At 37.3% G+C, this 17,074-nt stretch overlaps 1 pseudogene; it reads left to right on the top strand.

Moving 5' to 3' along the window:
- Nucleotides 1–12,038: 12,038 nt before the first annotated feature.
- On the top strand, nucleotides 12,039–15,384 carry LOC120196051 (annotated as a pseudogene).
- The last annotated feature ends 1,690 nt before the right edge of the window (nucleotides 15,385–17,074 follow it).

Genomic DNA, 17,074 nt, shown 5'->3' with positions numbered 1-17,074 from the left:
CATGTGCTTGGAACGTTTGACGACAGGAAGTAAACAGTTTCTACCTCCCACAGATAGAGATAGAGGTACAGTAGGGTTGTGGTTTCGGCATTTTATGGCTCGAGCGATATATGCGAGACGTTGCCTACCTGCATCCGCGTGCTGAAAGTGTGGATAAATAATTGGTAAGTTTGAGCAAGTGTTGTTAACATATATACTCTTTGTTGGTTTGAAAATGTTTGGTTAAGTACCTAAAATTCAATAATTTGCTGTTTGTTGGTTTTAGATGTGTAGAAAGTATTGTTTGAGCAAATGTTTGGTTTCTGCAGGTTAATCCTGAAGTGAGCTGCGTGAAATTGATGTATTTGTGCATAAACAACTATCTGTGGTACACTTTTTTTGCTTGTTTAATTGAATTTTACATTGATTTGTAAAAGTTGATTTGTTTAATTGATGAGGAAATAAGAATTATTTTTTGCTTGTTTAATTTATTTGTAAAAGTTGATTTGTTTAATTGATGTGTAAATAATAATTATTTTTTGCTTGTTTAATTGATTTGTAAAAGTTGATTTGTTGTTAAATTAAATCTGCATTATGTTGAAGGTAAAAAAACATATTGAAGGTACACTTTCACAACGCGATTTTCTCGCTGCGATAGTCAAATTCGCATTGCAATTTTCGCGTTGCGAAAGTCAAATTCGTGTTGCGATTTTCGGTTTGTGATTTCGCGTTTCGAATTTGACTTTCGCAACAATCGAATCGCGAAAATCGCGTGCCGAATATGACTTTCGCGTTGCGAATTTGACTATTGCAATGCGAAAATCGTAATGCGAATTTGATTTTCGTAACAATCGCAACGTGAATTTGACTTTCGCGTTGCAAATTCAAGGAAAACACCTACAAAAAGATAACAGACAACAATCTGATAAGTGATAACAACTGAACAGATCATAACAATGTTCAAACTCAAGTTACTAATGAATGTCTAACTGAAAATGTATAAATTCACACATAAAATACACATAATACAACGTTTGCATTTAAAAAATCACCTAAGTAGTCCCAAAAGGTGAAGTCGGTTCTGATTGGGATTTTGATTTTGATTGCGATTTTGATTGCGATTTTGATTTCCTTTTGCTTGATACCATATGAGCTTTGGATTTTGATAAGGATCCATATTTTGGTAGAGGAAAAGATGATTGTGATGGCACTGGTGATCCACAGGTCAACCTTGTATGACCACTTTCCTTGCACCGACTACATGTCGATATCCTATTCTCTTCACCCTTAGACGGTATACGATCGTGATTTTTTGGTCGGCCAGGTAGCATGCTGTCCATGACTGGTGGCAAAACTGTTTGTAAGTCATCTGGTATGTCCCACTCAGAAGGATGTGGAATAAGGTAGACAATATCGGCATAAGTCTGTCGATATACTTCTGTAGTGTAGCAATCCATAGCTTATGCCTTGAATCATCTTGGTTTAGATGAAGAGCAACTTTTATAACATGGCCACACGGATAACCAGATGTTTGCCATTTCTTACAACTACACGTCTTTGCATTTAAATCGACAAGCCCATTTAAGTTATTATCTAATACTTTAAACAAAGTGTTTGAACATGGTTCAACTCTCCATGACGTTGACTTCACAACACGTTTCGTTATCTTTTTTTCAGTCCATGGTGTAACACGACGTTCCAATGCTCCTGTAAATTTAAATAAATAATATTTAGTAAAATATATATGATAAGTTACGAATTTAAAGAAATAATACCTGCATGGTTTCTTTTCTTGTAGTACCACTGTTGAATAGAGGCTCGAAAAAACTCCATTAACATAATAATGGGTAATTTTCGGGAATGAAGACTTAGAGCGTTGATTGATTTTGCACTATTAGACGTCATGAAACCATATCTTGCTCCAAGTTGATGTACTCTTGACCATCTTTCAAACCCGACATCTTCTAGTGTTTGAGCACATTGAGGCAAAACACGTCTTAAACAATTTATATGCTTATTAAAATCCACTTCCCGATAAGCTTTTACAGCCTTCCAGTATATCCATTTGTGATTTTTTATACCAGCAGACCGTGATTTTAGATTTCTGTACAAATGAACACCATAAAGTCCATGAAAAGCATATGGGAAACATCTTCTAGCAGCGTTGTCAATTGAGTTTGTCCTATCAGATATGATTGTCAGATTGCTAATAGGACCTATGCAATCCCTAAGATGCCCCATAAACCATATCCATGAATCAGAGGTTTCAGATTTGCCAACCCCGTAAGCTATTGGCAGTATCCCATTGTTAGCATCCATGACTAACGCTAATAAGTTTACTCCAAGGTATCGACCTTTCAAATGTGTTCCGTCAACTATAATAATTGGGCGTATGCAAGTAATAAACGGACGAATCTACAAAATCATATACACAAGAAATATAATCATTTAAATGTGAAATGCATGCAACTAACAAAAATGAGTCAACAAAATTATAATGATTTACTAACCGCAGCACCAATGGCGATAAACAGCAACTCAAAGCGTCCATCTCTATATGTTTTGATATGAGTTACCGACCCAGGATTTTTTAGCTTTAAATTATGACAATAAGCCGGCAGTTGGGCAAACGATGCTTCTGGCGACCCCCTCAATAATTCCAAGGCATAACATTTGGCTCTCCAAGCTTGAGAATATGAGATACTAATCTTGAACCGAGCATTCATGTCAGTCATAATTTCATGTCCCCGATATACCCTTCCATTCAAAAACATTAACTCAGCCAGAAAATCACCAAACACATTTTTGTTTGCCTGTCTATGGTTTGGAAAAACTTGGGTTCTTGAACATATATGTTTATCAATAAAAGTCCTAACTTGAAACATTTCGCAATCTTTTATCCTCTTTGCAATTATACGCCACGTACAATTTTTTCCAATCATACACTTTGTTTCGAAACGATTTTTGTTTGATTTGTTAACTTTTAGTTGATAGCCATCTTACACACATTTCGTATACAAAGCTATCTTCAAGTCTTCCTTTGTATCAAAACAATCATCTTTCTTGAAACGCATAACTTTTGTGTAACAATCAACTGCTATCTTTACCAACTCTTCTTCCGGTATCTGAAGTAATTCTGGCATATTCCAGTTATACTCCCGTGTCATTGTCTTTTTTTTCTTTTCTTCGGGGACTTCTTCTTCTTTTTCTTCTTCTTCAGGGTTATATGAATTACAGAATAAATGTTCAACATGTTCATTCACAGTCGTAACTTCCTCCTCATTATCATCAACAACATCTTCATCGACAGCGGCTGTTTCATCATCAAAATTCGGGTATTGACTAATATCAAAATCATTACACACAGGGTTTGTTTCTTCTTCTGAAACATCATCAAAATCCGAGTATTGACCAAGATCAAAGTACAGGTATTGACCAAGATCAAATTTCGAATACTGACTAGTACTCACAATTTTTTCTGTTGGCTCATAATCGTCTAACTGGTCAATACGAAAATCGGAATTTGGTGTTGAAAGTTGATTGGGATTTAGATTAGGAAAAGGTTGTGGGTTTTGAGATTGTGTTTGATATTGTGTTTGGTATTGAAAATGTGGTGAAACAAAATTTTCTTGGTGATGAAATTCTGGTGGAACCATTAAATTTTGAGGTTGATAACAACGTTGTACATTGTGAGCACCATAAACTGGGGTTGAAGAACTTAGTTGATTACTACCCGCTACTGACCCAACTTCACTACTTCTAGGTTCAACAATATACAATGTAACATCATCTTCTTGCGAAACACTAATGTAAGCAATGAATCGTTCAACATCTTCATTGTCGTTTAACAAATAAACTTTATATTTTCTCTGATAAGTTAGCCTATATCCACTTAGAGGCTCTAAATTCAATTTCTTTGCAACACGTAACATTAGAGTTTCATAAGTTAACTTTTTTAATGACAGTTTTAGTTGAAGATTCATGGGTAAAGGCACATATTGTAAAACACTATGAACATTCTCCCATAACCCTCCAAAACACAAATCTATCCAAACATGATCAACATTAGATGATTTCATTCTACAAATTGTAAATTAATTTACTAAACAAACGAGCTATAAACTACATATCATCACTAACTTAGAGAAAAACATACCTTTATTAAGTTGATAGTTGATAATTTGGGAGAGAAATCATTGAAAAATTATATAGAAATAAAATTATGTAAAAAAAAATTAGAGATGGGGAAGGATGTCGTTGGATATAGAAACGGATGTCGCTGGAGAGAGTGATAAATGGAGATGAAATGAGTTGCGATTTAGGGATTTAGGTTATGAGTTGTTATGCTACGTAGTTATATACCCAAAACATTTGTGTTGCGAAACTAAAACCTGTTGCGAAATTAAATTCGTGTTGCGAATTTGAAAATCGAGTTGCGAATTTGAAATTCAGTTGCGAATTTGAAATTCAGTGTTGCGAATTTGACTTATGTGTTGCGATTTACAAATTCACGTTGCGAATTTGGAAACTGGGTTGCGAAATTGGAGTTCGCGTTACGAATTTGTTGGTCATTTTCGCAAATCTAAAAAAAAGTTGGTTAAAATCGTATATTATAAGGCATTTTCGGTCAATGAGGTTTTTTTCTCTATAAAATATCAAGATATATCCAATCTAGTGCTTGGGCACTTTAAATGCTAGTTGGATGTTTTGTCGATGCTTCGTGACCCGGACACATCCCGAGTACTCTAGAGGAGTCGGGTAAGTGTCGATGCTTCGTGACCCGAACTTGACTCGAGTGTTAAGGAGACATTGATTCTAGGTGACTCAGGTCTTCCTTAAGGTTATAAGTAAAGAGGGGTGTGAGTTATACGATATTGTGTGGCTCCAAGCTACACCATGATACTTATTGTTTTCTTATGTGTTGCATTTGCTCATAACTATATTGTATCATGCTTATGTGTTTTCGTGTGCAAGTTAATAAGTGCGAGCTGAAAAGTTCTTCGTTAGACTTGGATTCCAGACTCAACTTATTCAGAGTACGTTTCGAGAGTTTTAGAGGGCATGTATTATCATAGACCATTATTTGTATCTTAAGTCATAAACTCTGTATTTTAAATTAATGATATATTTTGGAGACTTATATCATGAGCTCCCTCGTATTAAACACTTATATTTCGTATTTGTCTGATAATTAAATTTTATGAATGGTATTTCATGAAACACTTTTAAAAAGAAATAGTTAGTCACTCACGTGGTTCTGTGTGACACCGTAATTCGATGACCTTCGGGTTGAATCGAATTAGATTAGGATGTTATAGAGTGGCTAAAAGTAAATTGTTGTTCTAAGAAATTGGACATAGAAGCAATTCACTGGGGTCGCTTTCTCCTCGATTAATTGGGGATTATGGAAAAACAGAAATGAACAAGTATTCAATAATAGAGCGAAAAATGCTTCTCAAATCAAGAGCTACTGCACCAATCTAACTGGAAATATAAACATTGCTATGAAAGAATCTCTTATCAGAATTACCAAGGAGCCGAGATGGATTAGATGGAATAAACCACCAGGAGGCAGTTGGATTCTAAATTCTGATGGAGCCAGCAAATAAAACTCAGGCACATCTGGAGCGAAGAAATTGGAAGCAAGACGTCTTGTGGTTGAAACGAACGCCAAATGGGTGGTTGAAACCCTAAATAAAGAGAGATCAGAGGAAGTGCAAAGGGAAGCGATTTTCTCGGACTGTGAAGAATTAAGAAAAGATGGATGGATTACCGAAATAAGGCACATCTGGAGGGAAGGAAATCGTTGTGCTGATCGGTTAGCAAATCTTGCACTCACGAAGGATGAAGGGCTACACCTACTCGAGAATCCTCCAGAGGAGTTGAAGATTTTACTTCAGGCAGACAAGTTAGAGATCGAAATGTTAAGATGGTAGATAGTAAGCTGCCGTTTTTAATCTTTTTTATATAAAAAAAGAATTTTACATAGTATAATTGAATTATATATTCACACGGTGTAATTTTATTTTAGTTTTACATAATTTAAGATCTTTATATAAATGAAAATAGACGAGATTAATTCATTTTTACCTATTGAATATTTTTTATTTTTCTAATGTTAATTTAAATCGTTTATTTTTATTTATGTAATAATCTTAAATCTGTATAAAATTAAAAAAATTATATTATGTAATTGAATCGAGTAATATATATATATATATATAAACATGAAGTACACATGACTGGTTGCGTAAGCTGACATGTCAATTAGTTAAAAAGTTAATAGTTTAATTATTTTCTTTAAATAATCTTTCAACTTTTTTTTAAAAGATTAAACGTCAAGTTTGATTATTTTAGAAAAATTAAAAGCGAATTTTAATTGAAGAATAAATCAAATTCAAATTAACAAAAAGTTATAATCATTGAGGACTAAACTTATCATTATACCCATTACTTTTAAACGGTGTATGTGGATAACTATTAACTATAGGATTAATTAAGCATTTCACCTTATATATACGGACAAAGTAAATACGCGGTTAATTGTACACTGTTAGATTCATGATGTGAACCCTCTCAATCGAACCGTCCTCGAATTTTCTAAATTTTTGTATTTGTCCAAAAAAATCATCTTTTTAATTTAATATTTTCGATTAGGCACCGCTCAGATTATATTTCTTAATCTAACACCCTTTGCAATAAGGTGCGCTCCTTGCAGCGCGCTATACGCTGATTTGGCTCTACGTGGGATAAGGCGCGCCTTATGCTGACATGGATACACGTGTGTATGGCGCGGGGCAAGGGCCGCGCCATACGCCACGTAATATATAGCGCGGGGCAATGGCCGCGCTATTCAATTATCTCAATTATCAAACATGCATAATACAAGCCACGCCTTGCATTATTTTCCCAAACTTCTCGACTTTAAGACATCCTCTCTCGGCTATAAATAGTCGTCTTCCGTAAACTCTATCACCAACAATCCTTTGAATCAGTAAATAACATCCGACAATCATCTTATATTTAATTCAGAAGTTTGCTCGATCTTTCGTTATAATGTAATTTTGTTATAATATTTATTTTATAGTTATATATGATTATTTGAAAAAATATTATACTAATTGTTTTCAATTAATTTCTGTGTTTGTAGAATTAGAAAGTGGGAGCATACGTCGAAATATTTTTGCGGTGCAGGTAATAATATAAATTTATATTATTTAAATTATTTACGTTTATGTGTAAAAAATTTATTCTGTTATATTTTCGGTCATATATTATTTATTTAATCAGGTTTGTTTAAGTTGTTTTTTTGCATATATAATATTGTTGCACTTTTAAACTCTAAGAATGACGTGATTTTCAGCTATTGTTTATTATGATGGAGAAATTCGAGAAGATGAAACTGGAGTTGTTTTCGTATCAAATGAGCGTGTTAAAATATCATTCAAGAGAAACATAACTCTTGAGGAGCTGATAACGAAGATTTCGAGGAAGGTTCATGTTGGAAGTAGTAGAAGATTTCCAACATCATTGTTGCCATTAATTTAGACAGCGTTCGAACTATCGAACAATGATGATGTTGAAATGATAGCTTATTCTCAAAGTAATTATTCATACGGCGGTATTGAGATGTATGCAAAGTTTATTTAAGTGCGCGCTGTTCGGGATCAGCCATTAAGTTCACACTATGGGCTGGCTGAACAAGTTGATCAAGTTGACAGCCCGACTACAGTAATGTGTAATGATTTTAATGCTATAATGGGAAATCCACATCATGGTGTCGGCATATCAACTTCAATGGGGAGACATTCATCCATAGCTCCTTACGATATGTACCGAGGTGAGTCCATGAACAATTCGTATGGCAACATCACGTCCAGTTTGAGGGGAAGACATTCATCTGCAAATTTCTTTGACCTTAATATGGAGATGCCATCAACGCAACAATATGTGCAATTTCCATTTGACACGATGGCTTCAAGCTCTAGGGGGGCATTCGACTGCGAGCTTTTTCGATCTCAATCCATATATGCCTTCTAGTTCAAGGGGAATGCGTGCCAGTAGTAGGTTCTTCGACCTAAATGTGGAGAGCATGGAGGAACCATCATCTCCACCAGAAGAACCGCTTCGTGAGCCTGGTGCAGATAGTGCTGAGACTGGACTATTTATTCACCCATAATCACCGCAATTCAACTCCGATAGTGATGATGATGTAGATGAAGTTCCAACAAATGTGGCACAAACTGACCCTCCAACACACATGTATAAAGCTGATTATGATGCAATGTACGGGCCAAAATTTACGGATATGCCTCATCTCGGTGACTATAGATATTACTCATCAATAAATAATGGTGAGTTATCTTTAGGCATGGAGTTTTCAAGCAAGGAAGAAGCGATGATGGCTATAAAAAATTACAATATCCGTAATTCTGTTAAGTCCAGAATCGACCGCTCCACGACCGAAAAATATGTATGCTACTGTGCCTGACGCGAAAACGGATGCAATTGGATGGTTCGCGTATCGAAGAGGAAGAGGAAAAACAACAGATGGGAACTGACAGTATACAACGGTCCTCACACATGTTGTGCTGGAGGGGTCAACCAATATCATCCCAACTTGGACTCTGAAGTGATATGCCAAGCCATCATGCCCATGGTAAAAGCAAGCTCTCATATAGCTGTTGTAGTGTTGATTTCAGCTATACAATTGCAGTATTGGTACAATGTCTCATATAAAAAAGCTTGGTTGGCAAAACAAAATGCCATTGTCAAACTTCATGGCAAATGAGATGCATCTTACAACGAACTTCCAGGTTGGTTTAGGCTGGTGCGGACGTTGAATCCTGGATAATTGTGGACTTCGAAACCTCCTATGCATACCATAATGATCGAGTTCTACGCGATCGATGCCAATTCTACCGGGTTTTTTAGACTTACCCACAGTGCGTTAATGTTGTCAAATACTGCAAGCCTGTGGTCCAGATCGACGGGACTTTCTTATATGGAAAATACAAGCAAGTTTTATTATTGGCAGGTGTCCAAGATGGCAATCGTAACATTCTTCCAGTTGCTTTTGCTCTTATCGAAGGAGAAGATACAGATTATTGGGCTTTTTTCCTCCGAAACTTACGTGCACATGTTATCACGAGGGAGAAAATCTGTGTCATTTCAGATCGCGGAGCTGGGATCAAAGCAACAATTGAGTCTTTGGGTTCAATGTGACAACCACCCTTTGTCCAATGTAGGTATTATCTCCGACACATTGCTACGAACTACCATGGAAGGTACAATAAGAATGATGAGTGTCAATTAATTCTGCGCATGGGTAAGTGAAAGTAAGTTAGTAAGTTATACATTTTTTGATCATTTTAATTTTGCAGGTACAGTCTCGAGGAGGATTTCTTCGTATCACTGGTTGTGACTCCTCGCTGTCATCATCATCACCATCATCATCGTCGTCGTCTTCCTGAGTAGGTACATTAGGTTGATGAAGAGCTGATGACGATAAAGCACCTCCATAGAATAAGGACCCTCGAGGTGTATAACTGACTATCCCACCGGCTTGTGAAAACTGGGAAAACTCATAAAACCCAGACATCGCTGAGTGTGAAAACTGTACAGGAGGTGTCTGTGTTGCGACCATGGGTGATGAGGCTGAACCAGCCAAATATCTAGCATATGAACCCCAAGTCAGATCTACAAATATAGACCCATAATAGCCTCTAGGAGGGGTCATCTGTGACGGTGGCGGCGGCGGGGTCATAAAACCATGTGAAGGCGGCGGCGACGACATTTGGTAATGGAAAGGCGATGGCGGCATCATATATGGTTGCAGTATGTAAGTCGCTAGATACGGTGGTTGCTGTGAAGGTCCTGCTGGTGTAGTTGAGGATGATTCGAAAGAACCTGCTCTCCGTCCATGAGTCGGGGGACGATGGTGCTGTGTCGGTGAACGTCTCTGTCGACATCGTGGAAAGGTCTGCCCTAGTGCATCCACGGGAAGCAGAAACGGTTTCCCGTTACTGTTTAACCACTCATAATAACCGTCAGTAACCATCAAGAGGTCGTAAAAAATGGGCTCTCTATGGAGAAGACGCCGATGTCGGCCCTCCCACAACACGACCCACTCATGATGTCTCACCAGCCAATCTGTATCTTTCTTGCCGCGTCTATCTGTGCTATGCAACTCGTCCATATTACGATGTGCTTCCGGAATTGGTTGAAAACAACCAAATTGTCGGAGCACGCGATCAGTGGAGTGCCACTCGACGGTCGCATAACAGATCAAGGGGACTATCGCTATCCAAACATCTGATGGGCCCTGAACTCAGGTGTGATCACCGCCCTCACATCATCAGTAGAATATGACACCCATTCAAACTAAAACAAATATATATAATTTTTATCAAAAGAATAATCTAATTATATAACTATAATCTAAAATCAATTTTTAAACATTAAAATTCATACATGTGTGCCAGCCTTCTGATCGATTAGCACCCTAATTTTTTCTAAATCATCAGGTAGCTCTTGATGATTTTTCCTATCAGTAGATCACCTGTTCAAGGGGAAAAAAATTATTATACGCTTTATAAAATTATTAATATACGAAATCAGTTTTATAATTACCTCAGGAGTAGTGGAAATACGAATGGGTTCTTCACAACGGGACATAAAAAGGGCAATCGATACCATACCCAAGACTGCAGCAACATGAGACATCCGCCGATAGCATTACGCCTGTAGTCAATGGCTCGACACATCTCCCTGTACAGGCAAGCCAAAACTGTCGAGCCCCAACTGAGTGATCCAACCATATGAAAGTCGCCAAGATGTTGCAACCACATACAATGAACTTGGTTGCGCGATTTGTCCGGCATCAACAACCCTCCTATCAGCTGCAGTATGCATGCTTGTGCATACTGTTTAACTTTATCGTCAGACGCGTCCTCGCTCAACTCCCGAAAATTGGCATCAAACCAATTTAACGGTATTCGTCCACCGTTAAAATTTTCCGGGACATGTCCTAGACTAACCCGACACAAAGTAGTCCAATAATCGGAAGCTATCCCTGATATCACACCTCCATCCACCGGAAGCCCCAGGTGCATAGAAACATCCTTAAGCGTGATCATGCACTCTCCGCACAGAAGATGGAATGTGTGGGTCTCCGGCCTCCACTGCTCTACTAAGGCAGAAATAAGGTCTGGTTCTATCTTACAGTGACCCTGATATCTACCTAGGTGACCGAATCCAGCCTCTACTAAATACGGCATTACACGAGTAGGTATAACTAACTTAAGGTTCCTAATAAAATGATCTAATATACGATATCTCTCCTAAAATATAAATAATTACACAAATTAATTTTTAAACTAATAATCATGCATTAAATTAATTAATTAATTAAATTAAAACGTTAAAATGTTACCGTATCAACAAAGTGTCGAGATATATGATTTCCATCCAACCAAAGTAGAACGCCTTCAATTTTATATCTGTAAAAAAATTAATTAAATAAAATATTAAACAATTAAAATAATTAAATAAATTACTAAAAAATACTAAATATAATAAAATATACTTTGATAAGAGAATATAAAAGTATTTGAGAGAAGTTGAGAGAATTTGATGTGATGAAAGTGATTGAAAATGAGATATTTATAGGGAGGGATAGGTGTGAACGGGCGAGGGTAGGTTGGTAACTAAGGGTATAGCGCGGGACAGGAGTCGTGCATTTCTGACGCGTGTCAGAATCACAGGTAAGGCGCAGCCCCTACCCTGCGCTATATTCTTAATTACCAACTTATCCCGTGCCATACACACGTGTATCCATGTCAGCATAAGGCGCGCCGCAGGGGGCGCGCCTAACTCCACGTAGCGCCAAATCAGTGTATAGCTCGCTGCTGGAGACGCGTCTTACTGTAAAGGATGTTAGATCAAGAAATATAATCTGATCAGTACCTGATCAAAAATATTAAATTAAAAAATGATTTTTCGGAAAAAACGACTAGTCCTCACCAACCAAAAAGAGAAACAAATAATTTAATTTCCACTAAAAAAAAGAAGGCTTTGCTCTCCCTGTTTTGGCGTAAACAATGGAGCCGGTCAGCTGACGCTATAATTTTCTCGAGAAAATGGAAGAAATGTGAGGGGAAAAAGTGGGTTTTCGAAAAGCTTTATCAGTTTGTTTATTGTCATTTCTCTTTATGATTTACTTTCATATACAATCAGGTTATTCAAATTCTTAGGTAATATTCATTTGGGGTCTTGAATTTCTATCAATTTATCTTTATTCTGCGAAATTGTTACTGGGTTTTCAGTTTTCTTCTAGTTAATTAATGGGTTGATCTTATATTTCTTGAAAAAAATAGCTTAACCATGTAGAAGATTGAACTTTTATTTGTTTTTCAGTTGAAGTCAAGTTGTTGTGAATATATTATACTTGGGTTATGAAATTCGTGTCTGGAAATGTGATGTTTAGATCACTTCAATAAGACCTTTTGAAAAAGTTTGAATTATTTTGGTTTGGGTTTTCATTTACGAGTTTTGGTGTGGAAAGATCAGATCTTTTCTTCAGACCTTGCATTTTACTGTTTAAAGATCTAGTTTATTTTATTTGTGTAGAGGGGTGACCGCATAAATTGTCTGGTTAATGCATTAAGATTGATTTTCTTGCACAAATCAAGTGACCTAAGTGGTTAAGGGATTGGTGTTCCCTCGAGGTCTCTGGTTTGAATATGACATCTGTAGAGGTGTGGGTTTTATTGTCAAATGGTTTAGAGTCCTTCGAACATATACTACCATTGTATTCACCCTAGACTAATAAAAAATATTTGTTTTCTTGGTCTAAGACCACATGTAGCCACACTCGGCCTCGACTAATTTTTCGGAGTCGAGACGGCTGGGGTTGGTGTAAATGCTACTCTGTTTATGCTGTTGTTGCTTTATTGTTGGTGCATCATTTGGGTGATCTGATGTTACTCGATTTTGATTACCAATTATGTGATGTCTCATAACCATGTTATATAGCTATATGCATGCATGCACATATTGGCTTTAGAATCTGAAGGCATGGGTTTAATTCATACGATTAGTGTAATGATTTATTGTATGCTGGATTTCGTGGCAGCTTTTCTGTAAAGAGGGAATAAAGTTGGTTGATTTGTAGATATTGCAGTTCCAAGTGTTTTAGGTTACCTGGTCGGGTTTATAAGTTTGGGGGAAGGGAAGTATATATATCTAGAAAGTCTATAAGTGACCTATGCTTTTGTTCCTTTTAATTTGGTCAACGGACTTAGATGGACAGATCCACTCTCGACGGAAACTATCAGCAAATTGAGCATCACCCTTTGTTAATGGAACGAGTTGAAAGCCATAGCGATCGAGACCACATTATCGACATCACAAGGCATGATGATGATGCTTCGTCAAGCTCGTCCCAGGATGAGCAATATTCTGGAGTGAACTTAACACCAAGTGAAGATAGACCTTCAAGCATCTCACAGGTTCCTAGTAATGCCACTTCTTTCTCAAACAGATTGCACTTTGGGAGTTCCTCATTCACGAGGAGAGGTGATGGGTATGGTCGACATCGTAGGAGCCCTTTGAATTCCGGATTATGGATTTCTGTGGAGTTTGTTTTCACTGTGTGTCAGATTATAGCATCTATCGTAGTACTGATATTGTCTAGAAATGAGAAGCCTCAAGCTCCATTGTTTGCATGGATTGTCGGTTACACATCTGGTTGTGTTGCAACACTTCCTATTCTTTATTGGCGTTTTCTTAACCGCAACTTGGGCATTGAGCAAGATTCGACACACTCACATCAAAGTTCTTCTCGTGACAATCCCAGTGGGACTACACCCTATACAGCTATCTCAGTCGCTCAAGCTTCCGATGAGGAGAATAATCATATCATTGACTCCACAACAACCAACACTCCAGTTACAAGAACCTTAAGTACAAGGTGCGTTTGCATTTGTTATCAGTGGCCACTTATGTCTATTTCGGGTTAATGAGACAGCATCATGCTCTTACTTTTAACATCATAAAGTTGCAAATAGTGGATCGGCAAATACTTTGCATCGTAAACTTCTTTGAACTTATCATCAATGATCAATGGAGTTATTCATATAACATTATTAAGTTGCAAATAATAGCCATTTTAGTTATGTCTATTAATGCTAAACTCACACCGATTTGAGTAACACAGCATATAATATGATATAAGCAGTTATTATCGAGCTTCAAAAGTTTCTATATGTTCCGTATATTATCATATAATGTTTTCATCGAGTGAAGAATTGACATCTAATATGCAGGCTGAATGGATTAGCAGACCATTTCAAAATGGCCCTAGATTGTTTTTTCGCAGTGTGGTTTGTTGTTGGTAATGTGTGGATATTTGGAGGTCACTCATCTCCGTCTGATGCTCCTAAATTGTACAGGTACAATTTGGACTAAACATATCTATTGCTCTGTTTTTGACCCTAGACTCACAATTTCAATACGATCGGTTTCATTGCAGGTTATGTATAGTGTTCCTTACTTTTAGCTGTATCGGATATGCGATGCCGTTCATACTATGTGCAACCATTTGTTGCTGTTTGCCTTGCATAATTTCTGTCCTTGGTTACCGAGAGGATTTTCACCAATGAGAGGAGCCACCAGGGAAATTATAAATGCATTGCCGACATTTAAGTTTAAAGCCAAGAAAACTGGAAATGTAAACAACGATCAGGAAAATCCGGCTGGTGAAGGCGGAGTCATTGGTATGGGGACGGCCAAAGAACGTGTGATATCCGGAGAAGATGCTGTAAGTTCGATACCTGCAATTTACTGATAGTTTATTGATCTCTTTGCATGTTAATTGCAACCATTTTACTTGCTACTTCGATCAAAGCTAAGTCAAGCTCAAGATACTCGTGGCCTATTCGATTTAGGTATTAGATACTCGAATTTAGCTCAGTTGGTAATCCGATCTATTTCAGCTTAAACATGACTTGAAAAGATTGATGTATGTCATTGTGAGAGATCTGACTTCTGCTGATCCGGGTTAATAACGATACAGCTTACTAACTTATTATGTTGCAGGTTTGTTGTATTTGCTTGACGAAGTTTGCGGACGACGACGAGCTGAGGGAGCTGCCATGCACCCATGTCTTCCACGTTGATTGCGTAGACAAATGGTTGAAAATCAATGCATCGTGCCCCCTATGTAAAACCGATGTCGGTGAGAGCAGCAGTGGTTCACAGTAGCTAGAAACTCTCATTAACAGCACCGGGAAATAAGATGGACAACGGACAAAGAACCAGTCAACGATACGATAATGTCTTGAAACGTTGGTGTTGCAAACTTTGTGATTGTGTTAACATGCAAGACCCTTGGAGAGCTTTTAATATGTTCTACTGGTTATTTGCATTTAAGTTTGAGTCGACCGTCGCCTCTCGTATCGAGTCTCTCATACAATAGATACAGATATAGAGTTGGTGTATCATTAAAACACAATTTGGAATGCTGCACTATTAAGAGATTGTTTCTTCAACCTAACGTCCACACTTCATCAATTGTTGCAGATAAAAGTAATGTTCCAAGATCGAAATCGTTGATCTTCTCAGTTCATCATATTTGAAAAATAAACAGAGAATACATCTAAGTTCATCATATTGAAAAATAAAACAGAATATATCGTTTATTATCATCACCCTTCATTTTATTCTCCGATCTTTTGCAAAATCAACGTTCGACGGGTCATTGGCCGTGCACCTTCCCACTCTGACTATCCGTCGCAGCGGCGTCATGAGTGCATTGGTTATAGCATTGCTTTATGCATTGTTGCATCCACTGGGGCGGCACATCGCAACCGGACAAGCAGCTATCTAAGCACTGTCGGTCCAGCTCTGCACTTGCCGGTCCGATGGAAAACAAAAGCACAACCACCACCATCGTCATCGTAACCATGCGCCATAGCTCTTACCTTTGCCTCTGCTCAAATCCATGCCTGTATGACCTCAATACTGCTACAAATTTTATTGTTCATGCGTGTATATACACACACTGTAGTATATCTGCCAAATTATCAAACATGGAATGTGTGATTTCCTTGCCATTTAAAACAAATTAAAAAAATCCGTAGTTAATTGGTATCAATATGCATCTGTAAGTTTTAAAAATGTCAACTTTTATTTTTCGATATGTTTTTCTACTGAATTAAAAATAAAATCATTTGACGGGTCATATTTATGAATAAAAATCTTCTAACCCCCATTCAATGCCTATACCCCATCACATTTAAATGACACGTGCAATAATAATTAAACATCAAACTAACGGGAAGTTTGTCATTCTTATTTGAGAAAATAACCTCAGTGACCAAAAATCTCATATAATATACGATTTTAACCAACTTTTTCCGGATTTACCAAAATGACCAACAAAATCGCAATGCGATCGCTAATTCGCAACGCGATCTCCATTATCGCAAATTCGCGTTGCATTTTCGCAATGCGATAGTTGAAAATCGCGTTGCGATGGTCTACAGTATCGTTGCGATTTTCCCAATTCGCAATGCGAATAAGTAAATCGCAACGCGAATTGGGAAATTCGCAATGCGAATAAGTAAATCGCAACGCGAATTGGGAAAATCGCAATGCGATACTGACTATCGCAATGCGATAATAAAAAATCGCAACGAGATACTTACTTTCGCAACACGATACTGACTTTCGCAACGCGATTTACTTAGCGCCATTCGTATTAACGCGTATTTTTTTTTCAAATTCCAAACACGTATTTTTTCTTAATAAATCGGAAAATGAACCGTCCACAGTAATCGCAACTCATAACCTCAAACCCAAAAACACAACACTCAGTCCCATCTCCATCTCTCACTCTCTACGGCGAAATCCGTCCCCATCTCCGAAGATTTCCGTCCCCATCGCCGGCGAAATCCCTCACAACCATTCACAGTCAAAAATCCCTCACAATCATTCAGAAATGGAAAATCAACCTCCGAGGGTTAGTTTTTTTTTATTTTTATTTTGAAATTTTTGCATTATTTTAGGTTTTTCATATTGAGATTGATGATAA

This window comes from Hibiscus syriacus, unplaced genomic scaffold (assembly GCF_006381635.1).
Source record: "Hibiscus syriacus cultivar Baekdansim isolate YM2019G1 unplaced genomic scaffold, ASM638163v2 tig00117026_pilon, whole genome shotgun sequence".
Classification (NCBI taxonomy): domain Eukaryota; kingdom Viridiplantae; phylum Streptophyta; class Magnoliopsida; order Malvales; family Malvaceae; genus Hibiscus; species Hibiscus syriacus.
This window is presented reverse-complemented; position numbering and strand designations above follow the sequence as displayed.